This window comes from Ambystoma mexicanum, chromosome 1q (genome assembly GCF_040938575.1).
Source record: "Ambystoma mexicanum isolate Mex_15411 chromosome 1q, UKY_AmexF1_1, whole genome shotgun sequence".
NCBI lineage: Eukaryota > Metazoa > Chordata > Amphibia > Caudata > Ambystomatidae > Ambystoma > Ambystoma mexicanum.
Genome location: NC_090922.1, coordinates 596,695,139 through 596,718,666, shown reverse-complemented (window position 1 = coordinate 596,718,666; position 23,528 = coordinate 596,695,139).

Here is a 23,528-nt window from a genome sequence, read left to right as displayed (position 1 = left end):
GTCAGGAGTGAGATAACACAATGACACATGGAGCAGGAGAAAAGCTGATTCTGAAGCACGAGCCGCGGCGGTGAGCAGCAACAGCCCCGGCAACTACCTTGCTTCATTTCACGACGTCTGGGTGTTCTCACGAGGCACCCGTGCACTCAGATAAGTGGCTGGGCATTTTCTTCTTTATGGGGAATACAAGTGTCTTGCATTTGTGCTAAATATATTACACGTGAATACGTGGTGGTATAAGCTATCCTCCGCAGCCAAAGGATAAAAGCACTCTGTGAATTGTTCCGACGCGTGTTTTTGCATGCTACGCTGGCAAGTGCTTCCCAGGTGCCTCTTGTCTTTGTGGCATTACCGACTAGACTCAAGGGAACAACGAAGAATGTGGATGACACTTCGTTATGTCCTTTTCTGTTTTTTCAACACTGGGGTAACTCCCACGCCCATCAGATTACAGCACGCCATTAGTGCTGTTCTAGAGCATTAGGGCTATGTTATTTTGACTAGATTACATGATGACTAGGTGGGGCTCTTCTAGGGAATTCAGGAAAAGCGCTGCTAAATGTAATGTTTATGTGTTGCTGTTGCTAGCCCAATGGGCCATGTGTCTTGTGTCTTCATTACTGCGAGACTCCCTTGTTTGTGCCATACAGCTTGCTGTTATAATCATGTCTTGCCATGTAGTCCTCATACGCTTTATGTCTGGTGCTATGTTACCTCATGTGAATGTTAGTTTGGAACTTTGGTATATGGGGACGTTTATGTTTTGATTGAGTTGATTAAGCATGTATTCGGATATATTCGTTATGTAGAGCATCAGGAGTGAGGCAGGAGTAGGAATTAGTAGGTTTTGGAGGTTAGGCTTAGGATTACAGGAGGTGTAGTAGACGTTGAGTATTATGTACATGCATGTTCTCTCTTCCCCACCTTTCCCTTATCTGTCCACATCCTTTCCCTAACTCTTTCTTCCCCCCATTGGCTGCCACGTGGTTGCCTGTGTTATCAATATCCAGGCACCTGTGCCAACCACGGTGGGAGGGTCCAACTGTTTGGCTTCTGTGGTTCGGGAGAGGGGGTTGACACCCTATCATCCCATTGATTTTGACAAACACAGTGTTAAAATTTGATTGGCTAATCCTCAACTATACTCCCATTTTCATGCAAGGCAGACACAGAAGCCACGGATGTGGCACACCCTGTCCGCGAACTCCCACGGTGTCTGCGGATGTCGTAACACAGAGACAGCCCTTCTTCCCTTTCCACTTCACTCTCTGCAGCACTCTTTGATTGGCTACTATTAAACAGTCACTCAACTATCCACCAACCACATCCAAGACCTCTATATCTAACTCTAGCATCACTTTCACTGCAAATCTTCTGTCACTGGAAAACACCTACAGCAAAAACTACTGTAATACTCTCCAAGATTTCTGCTCCCAGCTTGATCTACATATACATATATCAACACAAAATACAGGTATAAACACTTTCTGTATATTAGAATTGCAACTCTATTATAAATGCAAATAAGCAAAATACCTGCACTTACCCTACAAAACCAACAAAAAAACATACTGTATTTTCTCTCACATCCTATCATCAAGTTTCACCTGCAAATCTATCCGCTTTACTATTTGCATTTACCAAAATCACTCATTGTAATGTGCAAACAATTATTTTCTTCTTTCTATTTCTCATTTTCACAACCACTTACTCCTTCACACACATGTTATCAAATTACTACCATGGACATACAACTAGAAACCAGTTTGTATCTTACCAAATGAAATAAACTGCATATATATTAGCAAACCATACCAAGTGCATCCTTTGCACAACTAACAATACGCACCATTATTGCAATCATCTATATAGAGAAAAATGTATCAATTTTTACAGACAGAAACATTCTCCTCTAAAATCTATATATCTTTCTAAACCTTTTTTCTCACCCTCCTACAATGTCCACTAATATATTTACACAATAAATACTACAACAACAACACTAACTACCTTACAATGATGCTAGAACTCCAAATTACCCATTCATATACACACCTCCATAATTTAACACATACAGTACCCAACCACCGCAACATAACACCTGCAAACAAACACCTGACCACTGACTACAACCCCAAAATACCTAGAGTCTTAGGTGCCAACATTCTAAACACAATCCAACAAACCAACTACCATACATCATGTCCACTATCCTATAAACACTATTACACTACTGTCAATCAGCACACAAACTTTTTAAAACAACAAACCAACATACCACACTCAAAATGCTTGCTTGCATGGGTGTGTTATGCTGCAGTGGTTGTGGCCCGGGCCTAGAGTATTGGGTGCATGGCCGAAGGCCACAACCACCGCTGCATAACACACCCATGCAAGCAAACTCCTGCCAACTGACCACAACCCAAAAACATAACACAACAACTTCAAAACATAGCCACTTCAATTAACATTCTAAAACAAAAATTACAAGAAATGCACAAACTCTTCAATACATACCCTCTTCACCCAATACTCTACTAACTACCCAAAACCAATACATCAGAGCATAGTAAAATTCTCAGTAGTGCAACCAGTCTTTGCTATGTCTGCGGACAACCACAGTGACCACAGACACCGCGATCACATCACAGCCTTCTCCCACCTAAACAAATACAGCATCTCTCACTCCGCTACCCTCCACAGCCACTTCTGCACACCAACACACTCCCCAAAATTACATTTCTGTCCAGTTCCACGCCGCGCTGTCTGCGGATATCCGCGGATCGAACATGGCGACGCATTGAGAAAATGTGACGGACCTCACGCTTCACTCCAACCAAACAGCGAACACGTTGCCTGTCCATGGACATGACGTAAAACCATTGGCCAATCGTTGTCCTACTGGACGGATTTCCACCAAATTTACAAAAGCACACTTTTGGGACCAAGCCGCCACTCCTGCCCCAAATTTGGTGAAAATCCGTTCAGCAGTTTGGGCTGTAGGCGTGAGCAAAGTTTTTTCTCCATTCAGTCTATGGGAAAAAATGAGATTTTGGGACCCCCCTAAAACTTTGACTCCCCCCCCATTACCAAACCTCACAAAACTTTGCAAACAAATTCAGAGGGGCCATATACTTTATTTGCAAAGTATGCCAAGGATTTGTTCAGGGGGAGTGAAGTTATAAGCCGCCCAAAAAGTGCTCTTCCTATGGGTTTAGCAACTTAACCAGAACTACATGGCCGATACCGCAGGCCATGTAATAATGCAGCAATAGTAACTTAAGATAAGCATCTCTGTTGTAGCTTTCTCCTCCTGCCCCTCTTGAATGTAGGAATCTAAGTTCCAGAATGCAAAGTAATGCAAGCTAAAAAATGACCTTTACGTTTTGCAAATGTGGTCTCAACCCTTAAAGCTCCATAACAAATGATACAGTGATACATTTGCCTGCTTTGTTAACCCAGGCATTATGATTACTTAAAGGTAGTGCGAAAAAAGCGTCACATTTTGCATAAATACAAACCCTCCTTTGTGGGTTTCAAAGTAAGAACAAATAACGGAATTGGGAGACAGTTTTATTTAATTTATTTATATATTGTTTATTTGTATAGCCCCTATACGCAGACAAGTGTTTCAAAGCGCTCAAGGAGGGGAGGGGAACAGTGCAAGACAAACAACAGTCATTCCGAGCCCTTGACTTTCTCAATGATAACAGGCCTGGACAGGGCAAGGTAAGTGCATGAATAAGTGCAAATACATATTTTATTTGTGGTTTTTTTTGTTTGGTTACAAGAACCTTTTACAAAATACATCAACAAAACAATGTAATATCATTATCAACCAAAAATAAGAATTCTCCTATGAGCATATATACAATGAACTCAAATTCACATTAATAAATAAAAATTACGGTTAAAAAAAAACAAGGAACATTCATCCACTATAAAACTACATTTTCTCAATTGACAATATTACTTCTTATTAATACCTGAACTACTGTAATTGTTAGTGCTGCATCATACCCCGAAATCAGCCTATCCCAAAAAAAAGTCTGGCAGGAAGTTTTCTTTACCCAATCCAAACCTCGCAAATAAGAGTTATCTGACTGGCCATGTGCCTTCACAAATTACTAGTAGATGTTTAAGAGACTGGTTCGCCGGATTGCTACAAACATTACACAACTTCTTGGCGATATTCCCCTGGCCCCTGCTATGGAGAACTTCCCCAGTTTGTGCTATGTTCAAACGGATTCTCAGAAAACCTAACCTGTTTCCGAATCCGGGAAACGTTGTTCAGGAGGAGAGGAATTCACTGATGGGCCCATAGGTCAGCGCTCACCCTCTAGAACTTGTAAGACAAGATAGCTGCACCATGTGAGGACAGGGGGTGCAGGATTCACTTACTCCAACACGACTCAATAATGAGGACTCAGTAAATTGGAAAAGGGAAGTCTGTTTAATGACAAGTACATCAAACAGAGAAACAAATGGAAATCAGCAGCATTGCGATCACCTGTCTTGCTCCGACTTCCTCGAACTTCAGTCGAACATTCATTGTTAAAGGCAAAACTCGTCATCACTGACGTCTAATTCGATAAAAATCATCATGCAATATAATTGGTAAGGAAAGGTAACTGAAGTATAGGTGTTATATCTGTATATGATAATAGGGCACGCAGATTGGATAACTCTTATCGGGTGGGCATCTACGCCCATCCCTCTACATCACGTGTGATGGACGTCACTACAACAACAACGTCTTATTGGTTACAGTATCTATAGGACCCTAGATTACATGGTCCATTGTGTTTGGGCAAGTTACGGCCCTAGATATAAATCCCTGTTTTAATTAGCGGCATGCCGAATGGACACCCATGTACCTGGTGTCCCAAGTTTCACCCTGCCTCCCTTCCATCAATCAGTGTTTTAGGGCGATGTGTCAATTAGTTGGCTAAGGATGGCCTCGAAAGTGTAGTCTCTTATCGGGAAACGTTATGGCATCCTCGGGTCCTGGATGACATCAGGTGGTAGTACTTCTTCGCGCCGGGCTGGTCACGTGTTAGTTCACCATGAATCTTCTTCAGTTTCCAGCTTTTAGTGCATTTAATCTGTTTCAGCCTCGCCACCTGCATGGGCCCCCCCTTATCTAGACCTTCATGAGGCAGGCTGGAATGCTCTGAAGTTTGAGTCTTGTTCGCTGATGCTCTTCTCCCTTTCTCTGGTTGACCTCGATTTCCTAGGCATGAGCCGCTCTTTGTTGAGTTTCGATTCCGCTCTGTACCCTGGCTTGGGCTTGGATATGAAACCCGACCAGTTAGGCCTTGGCCACCTAGGTATATTTCTGCTTTTACAAAATGGAGCCGCACTTGTAGAATGTGCCTTATTGAGGTAGATATATGGTTGGCACTTGCCGCTCTATCTTCTACTAAGCATTGCAAGCAGTGTCAATTCCTTAGCATCTTGCGTTTAAAGCCTATTTACACATGTTTAACAGGTCGTCGCTTCCATCTTGTCTCGTAGCAACGTTTCCTCACGTTTTAACATCGTCTCTTCTCTGTGTCCATTATATTTACTTTCGTAGTTACTCGCACTGGCGTGCTATCTTCGATAGCTGCTTTTGTTCATTCACGAGTCTGTTCAGGCCATTGAGTCATTTCCTCTGGCCTTCGATTAGGGCTCTTTGGGTATCTTCATGGACCGTCTGTAGGTACTCTTTGTTTCGTATCAGTGGCTGGTACGGCTGTCTGATAGGGTACTGCGCTGCCCAGGGTTGTCTGGTTATGGGCGCTTCAACAGGTATGGATCTTCTGATGGATAGTGGGCAGAGTCCCAGTGCAGCTCTTTGTTGGTTCATTTGCTCCTCATACGTCACATACCTTGGCGAGTACGCTCCTGGTACCTCAAAATGAGGAGAAGGGGTGCAGGCCATGTCTGGGACCTCCCCTACACTCCCCCGTCAGGTCGGTTTATCGACCATTTCTGCAACCTCCTTTGTATTCATTTATTTTGATTCTTCGGTGTCATGTTCATCGTCTTCATGATGGTGTGAATGTGTGAGCCTTTGGAGTCCATATTTTTATCACTCCCTTCAAACTCCCTGCTGTTTTCACATGTTCGTCTTTGTTCCATGTCATTAGCTGGCATTGTCCATTTGGGCTGCAGTAGATCCATTTTCCTTCAGACCTTCTTTGTTTCTTAGGGTATGTGAACCTTGTTCCTTCTGGCGCAAATTTGCTGGCCTTCACAAAGTCGCTTATTTCTTCATCAGTCAGGTGTTTGGGCTTCCACCCTGGCTCGACATCAACCATTATTTTCATCCCTATGGCTTTCTTTGCAGTTTTCTGGCACTGTGTAATGATTATCTTGATAACACAGAATCCTAGCAATACCATTGCTAGTAGAGCTCCCAGAAACTTGAATATATCTGCCATCCATTGTGGGACCCACGAGAATAGGTCTCCAAACCAGCTGTCATCGTCCACTTCATCACTTTCATCGATCATCTGGTTTTTCAGGTTTGTCAACATGCTTATGGCCTCTGTTGGGGTTCTGTTTTCTTCATCGTGTGATGGTACAAATGTGCAACATGATTCTCCGATTTTTGCACCAACACCTCCATCCATTGCAGTGATCATGTCAAGCACATATCTGTTTTGGAGGGTCATCAGTCTGATAGCTCTCAGCTCTTCTTTGATCGCGTGGAATCCTTTTATAGTGGTATTGATGGTCTGCAATAACTCCCATCTGGTTATCTACAACCATTTAGCATTCACTCCAACTTGGCTGTGGGGCAGGAGTAGTGTTGTGAATACTGCTGAGGTGAGGCTGAACAGCCTGTGTCCGTACGGGATTGCATGGAATGCCTCTTCTGATTTGGGAGAAAAGTAATTTTCCCTCTTCATCCTGGATACAAGTTCCACAGATCTCCTTCTTCTTAGATGAGCATCTGCTTTCGGCAAACTGTCCAACTTCAGGTCATTCTTAGGGATCACTAGCGCGGGAACATGGACGTTCACTAGTGTGCATATGCCTCCCCAGTTTTTCGGCAGCCTTATGTATGCCTTGGATCCACACGCCCAGTAACGGTCCATAAGAACTGTGGTTCCTTGTGTCATTCCTCGAGCTTCAAAGATCGTCCGCAGTTTTGATTCTCTCCCATCTTCCTTGTGCCGTTGTTTCTGAAACATAGTTTCGGGCTCTCCAGTGGCACTATCTGCAGGGGTCCCCCTCTATCTTCGACCCATGTTAGTAACTTTACAAGCTTTGGCCATAGGGGTTTGCACAGTTTTTGAGAGTTTTCTATTGCTTCTTTGCAGGCTCCAAGGACCATCCAAGCTCGGCAGATCACTACTCCTTCTTCCCATCCATTTGGGGAAACCACTGTTCCCCAGATCTGCATTTGACCTCTGTTCTTCCAGATTTGTGCCTCTTCTGCAGTTTTTCCGTGAATGTTTAGTCTCGGGTTTGTCACCCATAGTGTCCCTGATCCTTTGACATCAGTATTCCCGTATCGGATCACGTGATTCCTGGTGTGCGCCCTGTTTCTTGTTCTAATGTCCTGGACGTAGCCATCTTCGTCTGGGTAGTCCTTTTCGGTGGCCCATATCAGTGAAGCATCTCTTCCCATAAATTGTCCTCTGGTGTTGCACATTGCTACGTGTGACACACAGTGTGCTATAGAGACATCAATTTATACATCCACGAAGATCTTGGATTTTCCCATGCTGTATGGTAGGAGAGCACAGACGAAGCATTGTTCTTCCAACTGCCTTCGCCCTACTTCCTTCATGTGCTGGTACCATATGTTGTTTCCAAGATGGGCCGTGCTGTCCAGGTAATCATTAAGTTCATTGTTATCTTGGTGCGGGCTTCTCTTGATCCTCAGCGTTCTTCTGTAGTTTGCTATGACTATGTCTCTAAGTCCGTCTGTGCTGCTTTTCCTCTTTGGGTGTCTTAGTGGAGCAGGCTGCCTCGACTGCATCGCTGTGGTAGGAGAAGGGTTTTTGTTTCCTTTCCTTCCCTTTTGTATGTTGTCATAGACTTCCTCTAGCCGCCATTGGCTCCCCAACCTCCCTACGCGTGGTCGTGCTGTAGGCCTGAGGCTTGTTCCTTGCGTTGGAGCAGGTGTGCTTGCTGTTATAATCTCTATAGTCCTGCCTTTCAGCTCCTCATGCAGTTTCTTTGCTCTGACTATGAAGGGGAACAAATAGTCTATCAGCATTTGTGATTTCTCTGTGAATTCCTTTGTGGCTACTTCTGTTCTTTTGAGGGATTTTGCTATGCCCTCTCTCTAGTGTTTTTTTTTATTTAAAAATGTTGTATTTAGTTTTACAAAATAAACGTTTACAAATATTTTTGTAGAACATGACCCTTTAAAATTACAATCATCAAATAACTAATCATAAAAGTAAATTCATCAACCATCAGTTTTACATAATGGATTAATTTTTCCAAAATCATAATTTTAAACCTAACCAATTCATACCTAGAAATTTGTCAAACAGCAGTATTTACAACCTTAGGCTGCATGTTATACAGAATTTCTACTAACAGTAGTTAGTTTGTCATTTTCAGTTAGTAGAACAGTTTCGATTTTACCCAAAAAACGTACTAGCGATATGATGAGTGCCATGCTCCCCCCATACATGCATCTTTCCCAAAAAGAAGATTTCGAGATGTATGTGTCTTTTGGAGCAAAAATCCCCAGATGGTTAATTCTATCATGTTTGAAAAAGGAACAATCAACTACAAGGTGTTTCAAAATTTCATCAGTTCCACAGTCACAAAATCGACAGTGCAAGTTTTTAAGTACACGATTAATGTTTCTCCAATAATGGATTCTTTCAAGTGTATGATATTGGTTCAATTTAAACCTCAAATATGCTCGATGTATCTTACTTGAAGGGCATTGAGAAAGATAAGGTGATCTAATCTCTCTTCGTCGTGGTCTTTTTGCATATTCCAAATATGAATTATAGGAATGATTGCAGTCCAAAGTTGCAGACCAATCACGATCATATAGGTTCCTTTTGACTTTTGGAAGCTGCATAACAAGATCTAAAATAGTGCTGTCACAATCATCTAAGATGTTCTTCATTTAACTATCGAATTTATTCATGGATTTTAGTTTGTGAGAAACAAATGACCCCTTTAAATCAAGGTAAAGGGAATTTTCGTGAGGAGCCATAATATCTGCATATCTTGATAGTTTTCTCCATGACCATCTGGCTGCTAAAGATGATAGACCAAGTTCATGTCTAATATTTGAATTTGGGATGGAAGCAGATAGTCCCAAAATACTTTTCCATAGATTTCCCTGTATTTGATTTAGTATTCCACCCACATCAAAAAGACACATATCCAAACCATATAAAAGGATTGGTTCTACGTTCATCAAATAGAAGTTGATCAACGGTAACAAGGAAAACTCACAAATAGTTCTTATCAAAACCTTCATCATGGATGCTAATGGACGCACCTTCATCTTTAGATATGATTGCCAAAATTTAAGAGAATAATGGTCATTTAAAGTGTACCCAAGATAGCGAATTGAATTATCACATTCAATTACATTTCCATTCAATTGGCAGCTGTAAGTTTTGATTTTTTTTATAATTTCGAAAGACAACAATTTGTGATTTGGAAGAATTAGGTATTAAATTGTGAGATACTGCAAATTTTGAAAATTGGTCCAGTTTTAATTGTAGCCCACTAGGGGTTCAATCAAACAGTAAAATGTCATCTGCAAAACATAACCACAAAACTTTTAAATCCCCTAGTTTCACAGGATACATACCACTCTCATTCCATAACATATCTATGTCACAAAGATATAAATTAAACAATGTGGCGGCCATGTTACAGCCTTGCTTGACTTCTGTATTGGTCGCGATAGGAATTGTGAGCGTGCCATCCTTGTTAGTCCTTATTTGAAACGTAGTATGATTATGTAACATTGCAACCAACTGAACCATCCTTTTTGGGAAACCTAATTTTAAAAGTTTTGTCCATAATATTTCTCTTATAACTTTGTCAAATGAGCTGCTCATATCTAAGGCTGCCATATAGACAGCCCCGGTCTCAGGAGTTTCTGTTTGAGCAAAAATATGTGAAATGATAAAGGCATTTAGCGATGTACCCATATGTTTTGAAACCCTGTTTGAAATTTAGAATATATGGTCTTTGTCTCTATAAAATTTTGGAGACGGTGTAATAAAATAATGGAGAAGACTTTTTCTGATGCATCCATCAAAGCAATTGGCCTAAAGTTAGATGCTAAGTTTGTGTTTCCTTTCTTATATAATGGAACGATTATGCATTTAGCCATGACCTCGGAATTGAGTTGGCCGTTAGTATGTAAGCAAATTTAGTATAAAGAATGGCTCCCCAAAAATAGGGGTAATCTTTTAGAATACAAGCAGCCGTCTTTGAATACTTCAGTAAATTGATTGCATCAACAATTTCATTCATAGAAAAAAATATACATTCCTAACAATTGTATTAAAAAATACCAGGGTTGTAGTTTTGAAATTGCAAAGGAAGACTATATTTGCTTTTGAAATAGTCTATCCATGTAGATGCTGCAATTGGGGATCCTAGATCGTGCGCCGCGGCCCCTTTTTTGTTATTCAAAATTGCCCAGATGTTTCTAGTATTGTGTGTAATGAGATACGTCATCATTTGTTGATTCGCAAAAAGTTTCATGTTAAATTTTATAGATTTTAATAAGTGCCTATAATTGCTATTTATCACACTTTTGGCTTCTTGATATTTGGCATAATGCAAGTGTCTCTGATTCAATGCACGTAGAAGTTGATTTTTTTCCCTCTTAGCTTTTGCTATTTCCGAATTGAATCCCCTATCAGCATCTAAATTATACATTTTCGCTTTATGGGCAAGATATTCGATATGTGCTTTGATTATATGCGAATTCCATTCTTCTCTTCTATGTGCATTAATAAACAGATCTACAAAATGAGACACCCGAATTACATCTCTTTGAACCAAGAAATAAAGTTCTCTACACATTTTCGGATGCCATCCAACCGAAGTCTGCGCTCGATGTAGGGTCACCAGTCCCAATGCAACATCGTTGTTCAAGGATGCTAGATCGCATTTTATACTAGTGCTTATTGGATTATGATCACTCTGGGTATGGTTATTGATTGATACATTATTTACCATAAAGATTAAGACAGAAGAGACAAAAAAATAGTCTATATAAGAGGTTCGAAGCCCCCTCTTCCAGGTCCCTTTAAGAGGACCAGCTTTATAATCCAACAATTGCATATTCCATTCTTTGAAATATGAAACCCAGCGCTTCCCCATAGTTACTGAGGAACCTGTAGAAGAATTGCACTTAGGGTTTTGCTTAGACATTGATGGTGAACATACAGCATTGAAGTCGCCCCCAATAACAATCATTTAGTTCGGATTTCTAACCATAGCCTCCTCAAGTAGCTCGTCCATATTGTCAAATGCAGCCTCAATCGAGGAATTAGCAGGATTGAAATACAAACACACAATTAAAAATACACATGTCGTTAAACCAATGGGGAGGAACTCAATTGACAACATGCCAATTTTCAAATAAGCAACCTTTGATTTGTGATTAATGGCATTGTTGACAAGAATAGCGATCCCCCCATACGGACGACCAATTGGACCTTTTTCAGCTGATATGCAAAAATTTGAAAATCCCTCAAAATTCAACTTATTGACACACATGGTTTCCTTTAATAAGGAGATCGTGGGTGATCCCATTGCAACATAATTAGAGGGCCAATTCTCTAAATTCCTTTTCCCACAACAATTCCAAGACAGAATTTTAAGACTCTGTGTATTAGAGACTGGGACATTTCTTGTCTATGATTTATTTTGATTATTTCAGAATTCAAGGATGGAAGTCATTAAAGGGGCTAACCAAGTAATATTAGAGGTAGCCCCCACCAATTCTGAGTTTTTCAATATTAATTCAACAGTTTGAGCAGGGACAGCCAATGGGTTGACTTGTGTGATTCCCATTTCTTCATCCGGTTTGGGGACTTCATTTAGAAATTCTTCTGCCTCCTCAATGGTCCTGAACAAACGTAATGTTAAACCACGGGAATTAAAGTTATCTCTGTGTTCCCACAGTAGCCTAAGTATCATTGCAGAATGTGGAGCACAGATCATTCTGAGGTTATTATGGTTCGCCATTCTCAGCCACTCAATGTCATCAGTATGAAGGGTCCTCAATTGAGGACTATCCTTAAATATATTAAACAGGAAGGATCTATTTAACCTTTGTTTCCCATTAATGGCTTGATCACTAGACCAACCCAAGAAATACCTTGTATCTCTATTGAATGAATATTCTGTTTCGTCTTGTTCAGAACTGCCTCTGGAACAATGCTTGTTCTCTTTTATTTCCCTGACACCTACCACTCCCATTCCCTCAAGATTAGTTGCCCCCTCACAATCAGTTTTTGCTATAAGATTTCCAGAATGTGTACTATGGCTTTCATTACCATCTGTGGAATGAAGATTGGCGGTGTTACTTATGGGATTATTTTTAACCTTCAGAGAACAGGACTTTTTTTGTTTGGGCACTGCACCCAAATTCATTACCATTGTTTGGTCTTTCACCAGACCTTTTACCATGTTTTTTATTTTTCAATGAGTGGATAAAAGGTCGATAAGCGACTTTGTGACAAATGTCCCGAATTTGATTGGTCGCCTTCACCTTGATCATCCCTTGGTCTCATCATATTGAAACCCTTTTTTTTTATTTGGTGATGGTTGCCAATAGATGGTACCACATTTAAGACAGCCTCGGATTCTTCATTCAATTGTATCAAGTCAATCCTTGACTCATTTGAGGATCCCATTGGTGGATTGGGTGATGGGATCTCATCCAGATCTTCATCATTTTTCACAATTTGTTTGGTTTTTTTTGTACTTATTATTGTTGTCCTTAGTCAGTTTTTTTGAGTCCAGGATTATTTGTACATTAGAGTTATTTTTTTAATGTTTATTTTCTCTTTTTAACGCCCTAATATGAGCACGCTTCATTTTTCGAGACATAAATATTGTCTGTGTCCCTTCAGAATCATTATCCTCACACTCGCTGTTCGCTGCCACTCCATTTTCACTCGATTTGGCCAAATTTGCAGCAATAATAGAATCGTTTCTTATTTGTTCAGCTTCAGCTTCGTTGATGACATTCACTAAAGGGGAGGGGCTATTAGGTGATACCACTTGTGGCAGTGGCATTGAACCAATTGCATCTACATAATCACCAAGTCTCCCCCCCACCAAATTTCAGTTCGAAATGCTGTATTGTTAAGAAGCAAAATAACTCATCCAGTCTCCGTGAGTTCTGCTTGACTTCAGCCATTATGGGAGATGTCGCGAGTGACTCCATCAGAGTACAAACCTCCTTTGGGCCTTCCGCAATAGCTCTCGCATAAGTTCGTGAATCAGAATTCACTATTTGTGGAGAATCAGTTGTTTGAGTAGATTGATTTCTGCACATCTGTGCATTGGATTAGAGAGCTTTCAATAGACATGCATCAACGAGTCCCTGTTTTTCTGAATGGACGGCAGATTGTGTCATCAACATGCCCTCAATTTTTGATACCTTATTAGTTAGGGCCAACATCACTTCCTTTAAGGAGTTGATGTGCATATGAGTTAAATCATGGCCCTTATCCATTAGGTTTAGTAAGGAAGAAATCACTGGGAAGTTAAATAAATCATCATCATTTTTATAACCCAAGGACTTATATGCTGGGGTTTTGTCGGAATCGGAACACGCCCCTTCCTCACGACAAATATCTTCATCAAATATTTCATTCATCATTTGTTTGGGTTCAGATATAGGCCCTTTACCTTTTGGTGTTTTGCTAAACATGGGAGAGCTACACGAGGGTCTCGTAACTCCTTCATAATGATAGTTATCGGTCCCAGCAAAGGAGTGCATAGAATTCCCCTCTTGTAAGTTGTGCAAGCAGATTCGTTCTACTTCAGATGGTAAAAATACTACCGGTGAATGAGGGGTGAGAGAAATTCTACAGCATTTCTCCCATTCACTAACAAGTGCAGGAGCCAAAAAGGAAACATCTGAGATAATTTTTGGTACCACATAATGAGTATCATTATGTATGGGAATTTCCGAGATCCCAAGTGTCTTTTTTTGAAGTGCTACAGCGGTAATTTTAGTACTGTCGGGTATTCTACCTACTTCTGCATCCGCTGTTAATTCATTAAAAATACGAGGAGGCGGCCTTTCCTTTATATCATCATTGGGTTCTTTTGCCAGTAGTTGCATACTATACGGGATGTTATTTATATCATTTATGCCGTCATCAATCACCGATATTTGTAGTGCCATTGGGTTTGATTTTACATCAGAATCGTGTAATAACACTGGGTTTGTGGTGTTCAGCCCTGTTTGAGTATTGCCTTCAGCAAGACTTTTGCCGCTGCGTAGACTTCCCACCATTTTACTTTCTAATTTCTAGCAAGTGGTGGTTGTTTGTAGTTACGCACTCCTGTTAGTTTTAAGGTGAAATAGTACCCAGTTAGAATAACAACCACAAGGATGGCTAAGCAAAGAAAAAACAAATGGACAATTGAATACAAAAACCAATTATAAAAGCCAACAAAGATAAATCGCTACGTTTACATTTACATAAACCTCATGTTCAATTCTAAATGCTTCCCAAAAGATTTTACCTGTCTCCCTGTCGACCCGCCGAACAGCCAAACAGCCCAGCACACTTAGACACACTTCGGTGCGTGCGCGGTGCACATACCTGTGTGTTTTGAAGCAGTTGTGCTCCAATCGGTGCAGGACGTGGGCAGGGCCTTCGGCGGGATCGAAAACAGAGGCTGGTAGCAAAGAATAACAAGTCCAATAGTAAACTGGTTTCAGCAATGTCCAAACATGATACGGCTTCTCGCGACCTTCTCCTTGCCGACTGCTTGTTCGGGAAGAGCGAGTACAGCCAAACAGCCCAGCACACTTAGACACACAATCTTGGATCGTCCCACCTCTCTAGTGTTTCACTTGGCTCCTCTTGGGTACTTCCACTGTTTTAGAACTGATTGTTCAGCAGGCAGTCTCCCCCTCTCTGCTGCCTTCGTTGGAGGCCCTGTAGCCATTGACACTTGCCCTTGTCTGTGTGCATCCTGTGTGTGGGTGCGTGCAGTGATCAGTGCAGTGTTTTCATTCATTCCATGCTGACCCTGTCTCCAGCGTTTCTCTTCATTTGTGACCTCAAATGTGTCTAAATTACTGCCAATTACATTTAATTTTAGTTTGTTACTTTTACCATCAAGGTTTCTTGGGACTGGAATGACTATATAGGGTCTGGGTGCTTTCGTAGGCCCCAGACGTTCATTATCTGGTGGGTGCACTGAGATTGGGACACTTCGTGCACCAATAAAGAAAGCAGTTCTGATTGTTAATGACAGAAAAACAATAATAATAACTATACATATACACATAATCGTTCGGAGCGACGATTTCCAGCATTTTCTTCCAGGGAAGTGGGGGCGCCCTTCTGTTGGAGGTAAAACCAAGTTACTGTTCTGGGCCCCCATTTCGAATGAGTTCATAGTCTGTCATTTATTCCTTCTCTTGCTCTGGTCTCGTAGTTCGAGAGTTCATTACTATTAAGTGACAGGTGCTTCTCCAAATGTCCCCCCTCATGTGAGTGACAATGGTAGTCTCTGGGTACTCAGTACAGTTTCTGTGCTAGACTATGGAAAAGGGTTAGGCTAGCAACTTTGGTACATCACATTCATTATGCATATCTATAATAAGTGAGGTCCCAGTGCACTCCTCGAATTTGCTTTGGTTCTGAGGACATGCTGGAACTTGCTCAATGTGAAGGAATGAAGAGATGGAACTGCTAAAAATCACACAAAAATAAAATGTTGTAAAAATAAAAATAAAAATAAAAGTGAACATATGAAAAAATAAGAAAAAATGAGAAAAATTAAGAAAAAAGGAAAATAAGATGGTGAAGTTCTTGGGTCTGCTCCTTTCGCTCGGTCTCTCGGTGACAAGTTGAAGAACGTGTCTCTCTCCTCGACCTGCTCCACGGCGGAAAAATGAAGAACTGTGTCTTTGTCTCCTTGATCTGTCCCCAGCGGAAGAATGAAGAACTGTGTCTTTGCCTCCTTGATCTGTCCCCGGCGGAAAGTCTCACTGGAATCTCCTTAGGAATTCTCGCTGGAAGTTGGACAGCTCCACTTGGAGCATTATACCATGGAGAAGTGTGCCCATGTGTGGGGCGTTGGCCGGATCTCTAAGGTAGGTGATGACGTCAAAATCTGCAGGCCCTCCTACCATTTCTGGATAGTCTGTGACTAATCTAAACAGGACGTTCTGTGCCAGCCGGGTGTCCTCGGGTGACAGGGACATTTGCCCTGTTTGGCTGTGTCCTGATCACAAGCTTTTCTTTTGATTTGCACAGTCTTTGCACCTTCCCGTTGCATGGATTACCACCAAATGATTTAATTTAGTCCATAGCTGGTTTAGTTGAGCTAGGTTTCTTGGATCTCTGATATAAGTGCGTGTATCAGTTGTTCTCCCTACGATCCCTGGGCATTCTCGATTATTTGGAAGAACAAATTAAATGTGAGTTCGTCAATGTCTATTGGCGGTGGAGGCGTTTGTATCCTTCTCACTGTGCTCGGGTAACTCAGCGAAGACCTCTGCGATGACAGTTAGCAGCCGCCTGATTACTTTTTTGTTAGCTGGATCTTGAATAAAGTCTGTAACACTAGCTTCTCTCCCAATGAGTGATGGGTATGATAACATCACGAGTTGAAAATAGGTTAGCACATCCCACTTGAGACTTCTGCTGGCATGTACCATACGTTCCGTGCACAAAGTCTTAATACTGGATGCTTCAGGATACTGTGTCACACTCTCAGAGAATATTTTGTTTACAGTCTATCAGAGTCTTGATTCTTTGTACTACTTGGGCATGACGTGCTTTCAAAAGTTTGTTTCATCAATGTTGTTGTGGCTTTGGATGTGCTTCTCTTTACCCTGCAACTGGGATGTACAGAGTGTTCATTATGTCCTTATCCCCCTTTGCTTGGGGAACCTGTCCAGTTTCATGCCACAACTTGCATCAGGGTTCTTTGTCTTGGTTTTCTGCTCATGCGTCCTTCTTCCTCGCTATGGATCTTGTCTGCACGTGCTGAGGTTCTTCCCCGTTGTCTGTGGTTTCTTCGCAGTTGGATGCAGCAGGAGGGCTCTCCCCTATATACGGTTTAATGTAATTTATGAAGATCCATGCCCTTCTGCCCTGGAGCTTGACGGCGGAGGGGGTGCAGTCCTCTACGATGAAAGGGCCATTAAATCTTGGCTCGTCCCACCTCTTCCTGGTAAAGTTCTTCACAAGTACGCTGTCACCAGGGAAGACGAGGGGCGCATGTAGACCTTGTGCGGAGTCAGCTTCAGCACTTCCTGATGTGTTTTGTGCTGCACTGTCCCCTTTTCATCGTTGTTGCAGCTGGCCTGAAATGACAGAGGCGCTGGATGTCATACAGTTAAGGTACTCCTGCATCTCTGTTCCCAGAACCTCTCTAGTTGGCTGGGCATCACATCTATCTCGGGGGGTAAGAGGGGTCCTCATCCTTCTGCCTGTAACTCGTGCGGCGTAAGGTGATGGTCGGAGCTGGGTTGGTTCTGAAGTGCATATAATGCCAGTGGTAGACAGTGCAGCCAACCTTTCTTAATGTGAGCTTCAACTTGGCTATCCTCTCCTTTAACAGGCCATTGAGCCACTCACATATCCCATTCCCCTCTGGGTGATACCACGACGAGAACTTGTGCTTTATACCAAGCAACAAGCTGATCTGTTCGAACACTGCATTAACAAAGTGAGCCCCATTATCTGATCTCATTACTTCGCACACCCCCTATCTAGGGAACATTTCCCTCACTAGGAATTTGGCAGCACAGGTAGCGTCTGGGTGTGTACAGGGACCTGCTTCTATCCATCTAGAGAATGGACACACCACCACAATTAAATACCTGTACCCATTGCACACTTGAATCATGTCGACATAGTCAATATGCAAGTGCTGGAATGGCCCATTCGGACGGGGGATAACTCCTCTCACTACTTTTAATGTGTGGCCAGTGGTGAACTGTTGACAGATAATGCAGTTCACTGTGAAAAATGCAACATGCTCTGCTAAATCCGGTGTGAACCAGTCTTCTGCGAGCGTTGAAGCAAGATTTTCTTTTGACATATAGATGGGGTAGTGTAGTTGTTCTAATGCTACCTTTAGCAGGGCGACAGGCATCACTGGTTTACGAGTGCTGTCTTGCCTCCACAACCCGTCAGAGGGGTTTAAGGAACACCCTCAACGCTTCCACACATTTTTCTCTTCCTGAGGTGCCTCCCCTTGGAGTTCCATTAGCTGAGTCTGCCAAATGTTACTATAGGCCTCAGGTGTGGCTCACGCTACCATCATCCTCTCATGGGTACGTGCCACCTCCACGTCCATGATTGTTTCAGTTTTGGATGCCATGCGCTTGGCTTCCGTGTCCGCTTCATGGTTTCCACGTGACACGAAATCTGTCCCTTTGGTGTGGGCGGCGCATTTCACGACTGCTATGCCCACTGGGAGCTTTAGTGCTTTTATCAGCCTGTCCAGTAAGGCTGCGTGTTGCACTGGCGTGCCGTCCGCTCGAAGGTAGCCCCTCCTCTTCCAGCGCGCTAGACCTGCATGTACTGTGGACGTCACATAGGCTGAGTCACTGTACACAGTTACTTCTTGGTCTGCATGATTCTCAATGGCGAGTATCAGTGCCAACAGTTCTGCAGCTTGCGCAGAATAGTGAGAGGGTATTCGCGCACTGACGAGTACTCGAAACTCTCCATTCGCTAGGTGTTTTACCACAGCCACGCCTGTATACCTTTGTCCGTCTTCTTGGTTGATTCTCGAAGAACCATCAATGAAAACGATTTCGCCACCTGCCAGGACATTTTCCTTTACCCTGGGGATTTCATCATAGAATTCCTCATAATTTGCACAGTCATGTATAGGTTCTTCTTCTGTGATTGGCTCAGCTATGAATGTAGCAGGGTTCACAATTTTACATTGAACTATTTTGATCGATGGGTTGGAGATAATCACCTCATAGGCAGATGCTCTCTGTGATGTCAGCGTGCCCTTTGGCTTCTCTAGTATGGCAAATAACGAGTGCTCGACGTACAATGTCATTGAGCACCCCATCACAATAGATGACGCCTTTTCAATGGCGAACGCGGCAGCAGCTAGATTTTGTTCGCATGGGAAGTGGCCCCTCATGACCGGGTCCAGACTCCCGCTGTAATATGCTAGGGGCTTGTACCCCAGCGAGGTTCGCTGCGCGAGCACTGCCGTCATTAAATTACCATCAGAGTGTGAGAACAGGTAGAATTCCTCTGCATAATTAGGAATCCCGAGAACTGGGGCTTTACAAATTGCCCCCTTATGTTCTGCAATCCCCTTCTCCATTGCCTCAGTCCATTCAATTTCTTCTTTTGTTGCCTGGGCTTTCTTCAAAGCCTGAATCAGGGGCTTGGAATACGAGCTGTAGTCACAAACCCATGCTCTGACATAATTGCACAGGGCTAAGAAGCTTTGCATTTGTTTTATCGTGAGTGGTTTAGCCGTGTTCATGATAGCTTCAGCCCTTTTTGGGGTTACCTTTTTCCCTTTGTGTGAGATTATCTGGCCTATGTACAGCACCTCTCGCTGACAGTATTGTAACTTTTCCTTAACAACTTTGTATCCTTTCTCAGCCAGGATTGTCAGTAGCTGGACAGAGTCACGCCTGTGTTGTTCCTCAGTGGTGATGCAGATCATAATGTCATCCACATACTGCAAAACAACACTGTCTACTGCAATATTGTTTAGGTCTATCTGCAGGACTCTGTTGAAAATGGATGGAGACTCACAGTACCCCTGTGGCAACCTCGTGCTTTTCAGGCGCATTTGTCTAAAAGTAAATGACGTCAGAACTTGAGAGTCATGGTGCAACGGGATTGAGAAAAACACATTTTTCAGGTCAATCACCGTGAAATATTTTGCCTCATTTGGTATGTTGCACAGAATTGTGGATCGATTAGGGACTAGAGGGAATTCGGCTTCAACTATATCGTTTAATGCTCGTAAATCTTGTATTAAACGCCAAGACCCTCCCTTTGATTTCTTGACAGGGTAAATAACCGTGTTGCAAGGTGATTCTGACGTCACTAGGATGCCCCGCTCCATCATGGCGGAAATTGTCTTTGCGATCCCCTCATCTGCATCTCTGGACATGGGATATTGCCGCCCTCATGGTAAAATTGATCCTGGTTTCAGTTTAATTTTTACTTCACCTGCTCCCTACAGGAGGCCTACATCATATGGCCCTGTAGTCCATACCGCGGCAGGCACTTGGGCCATATCGTCATCAAAGTATTCTGGACGTATCAGCGCCAACATCATTCTCTGTGGCACCTCCCGTTTGATCATTTTGACCCAAAATGGGAGACTTACTTCCACCCTCGTCTCTTCCAGGTCAGGGTGTTCTTCGAACAGATCATCATCAGTGACGTCATTCACTCGATACCCTTCCTCAATGGCGATAATAGCGCACCATTGTCTTCCTTCGTCATCGTATCCTTCTACCAGTGCCACTTTCCCTCGCACTGTGGCATATTATATCATTGAGGGAAATACTTGTCCCTCCTCTTTGTGCATAGGTATTCTGGGTCTGAATAAAAACTCATCAGGTGTCCTCATAGTTCTATCTGCGAGGCCTGGTAATCCCGCCATGAGCACCCTCACCCCATATGTAAAGACTTCTGGCTCTAATAGTATAGCTCTCATGGCTATACGTCCAGAATATGCTCTGATCATTTAACACACGTTTGAATAATGCATTCCTGGAGTGGAGTACACTATACCGTTCTCGGTAAACGAGATTGTCATATTCAACATAGTCATTAAGTTCCGACCCAGGATGTTTACTGGGGTCTGACGTGAGAATAATAAGGGGACATTCATTTCGCGCTCTCCCACAGAGACTGGGAGTGCGTCTGTAAAGGGAACTCTACTATGAGCTCCCGTGAAACTCTGAGTATCTATGGCCATGCTGGACAAGGAAAACGTGCCTTCTCGTATGCACGAGCGTGTCGCACCCATGTCAACTAAGAAGGAATATTCTTTACCCCCTATGACGGCATTCACCCTAGGTTCCCTATTAGGGTCTGGTGTCAATGATAGGATAGAACACATCAGAGTCCCCCGTGAGCTGTCCTATTTCATATATAAGTTCGGCCCACTGTACGCTTGTTGATTTCCCCCAGCCCCAGGGTTGACTACCCCGGCGGAGCTAGTGCCCGGTGACATTTGCAGTGGTGCCTGCTGGGATTGTCCCTGCAGTACGTTCCCCATGTGCGGGGGATGAACCACTTGCTGTGCACCTTGCTGTAGGCCTGGTGCCTGCTGCTGCATTGTGTGATTTTGTGCAGTGCCCTGCTGCGGGACAGCAGGCTGATTCACCATGCCTGCCCCCATCCCTTGGCTTCTGCACATACGCGCCACATGTCCTGACATTCCACACAGCCAACACACTGGCGGTGGTCGGGCCATCTGTCCATCTGGCATAGCTGGACCGCCCATCTGCGCGTTCTGAAAGCCACTTTGATTATTCTGAAAACCTCCCTGGGTACCTCGAAACCCTCCCCGATTACTCTGCCATCTTCTTCCTCCAAAATCCCTTCCCCTCGGGTAAAATCCCGCGTTACCCTGATTGTTCTGTGATGGGTTAGTTGCTTGCTGTGCGCTTGGCTCAGCTGGGCTTGTCAGCATGGTTCCCTCGAGAGCACACTTTGAGAGGTTTTTTTGCACCAGCTTTGCCTCCTCACCCTTACGAGTTGCTTCCTTTTTCCGATTCTTTTCTTGCAGCAGTCTACAGTAGTGTGCAATTGTCAACTGTATTTCAGCCCATGGTTTTGCTTCTACTCCTACCAGTTTTTTGAGCTGCTTATGTACCGGTTCAGGCAACCCCTGGCATAATGTGTGGTAGAATACAGGGATAGATTTTGTCCAAGACTCATGCGTTTCAAGCACCCACACGTCTTGAAAATTCTGGATATAGATCAACGGATCCTCTGACTCTTTCATTTTCCGAGTCATTATAGCCCCCATATCAGAAGTCTCTGGATATAGCATTTGCAGCACTTTACACACTGCTGCCCTACAGCTGTTAAATGGCGCTCCGTCATGGGAGGTGTTAGTTAGGGTTACCCTAGGATAGTCTGCCCATTCCATACATCATCTGCTCTTTCCCCAAGTATGGCAATTAGGAGGCCCTTAATGTCCCCTATAGCTAAGGTGACACCCTCCATCATTTTCTCTAACTCATGTATCCACTTTCCGGCTCCCGATGTCAGCATTGGAAGCTTATTTTTAAGGTTCTCTCAGTCCATGTGTGGCCATGGAATATATTGTGGTCTTGCTCCCCCCTTTTCTAGCGACGGGAATTGGAATGCGCAGTCCTCCTTTTCCGTCCTCATAGCTCCTCTGTCTACTGCTGGGGTGGCATTCCCACCTTGCCGTCTTCCTGGCAATGCCCTTAATCTGTCTGCATAGGTAGGTGCTGCCGCCCCCCCTGTCCATGGGGTGTTCCTTCTTGTCAGCCGGACTGCGTGGCAGACTTCGGTGCCCTACTTGTGGACCCTCTAGCATCTGACCATCGTACACCTCGGTCCTCTGGGAGCTGTTTTTGTACCGTCTCCCTTTTTCATGTGCCACATCCTCCGTTTCCCCACCGGAGTCAGATCCTGAATACTCCCAGTTTACACAACTCCTTGCATCTTCTTCGTTCTGCCCAATCTCCAGCCTGTCCAGGGACAGTCCCCTGCTCCCACTACTTCGGGTGACATCCTCAGTGTCATATAGCTGAGTGCTCTCTAAGTGCTCATCTTCCCTTCCCCCATTGGATATCTGCTCTATCCCCATCTCATCGTATATTTTATCAATCGTTTCCCCGATGCTTCTGGTGTCGAAGTCATCTCCAATATTTGCCCCGCTTGTACCTGGTACCACATCGCTTGCAGGAAAGAATTCTTCTATGTCTTCCCATTCTACTGTAGGATTGGGTTTAATGACTTCCCACTCCAAATATTCAAGATCCCGTGCCCTCTGTCTGCGCTTACGTTCTACTTCCTTGTTTATTTCCTTGCGCTTCCTTGCTTCTTATCTAGCCCTATCTACTTCCCTCATTCATTCATTTCTACATTCCTTTGCCCTTCTAATCTCCTCCTCTTCTCGTCTCTTCGCTCTCTTCTCACGTACCCTTTGCTCTTCATCCATCCTTTCCTTACTCTGTCTGTACCGGTCATAGGCTACCTCTTGTCTGCGATCGAGCTGTTTCTCTTGGTCTTCGCGATATAGTTGTTCTCGCCTTAGCCTATCTTTCGTTCTTGTCCTTTCATCTCTTACTTCCATCTCTTTCTCTCTCTCTCTCCTTTGCGTCTCAT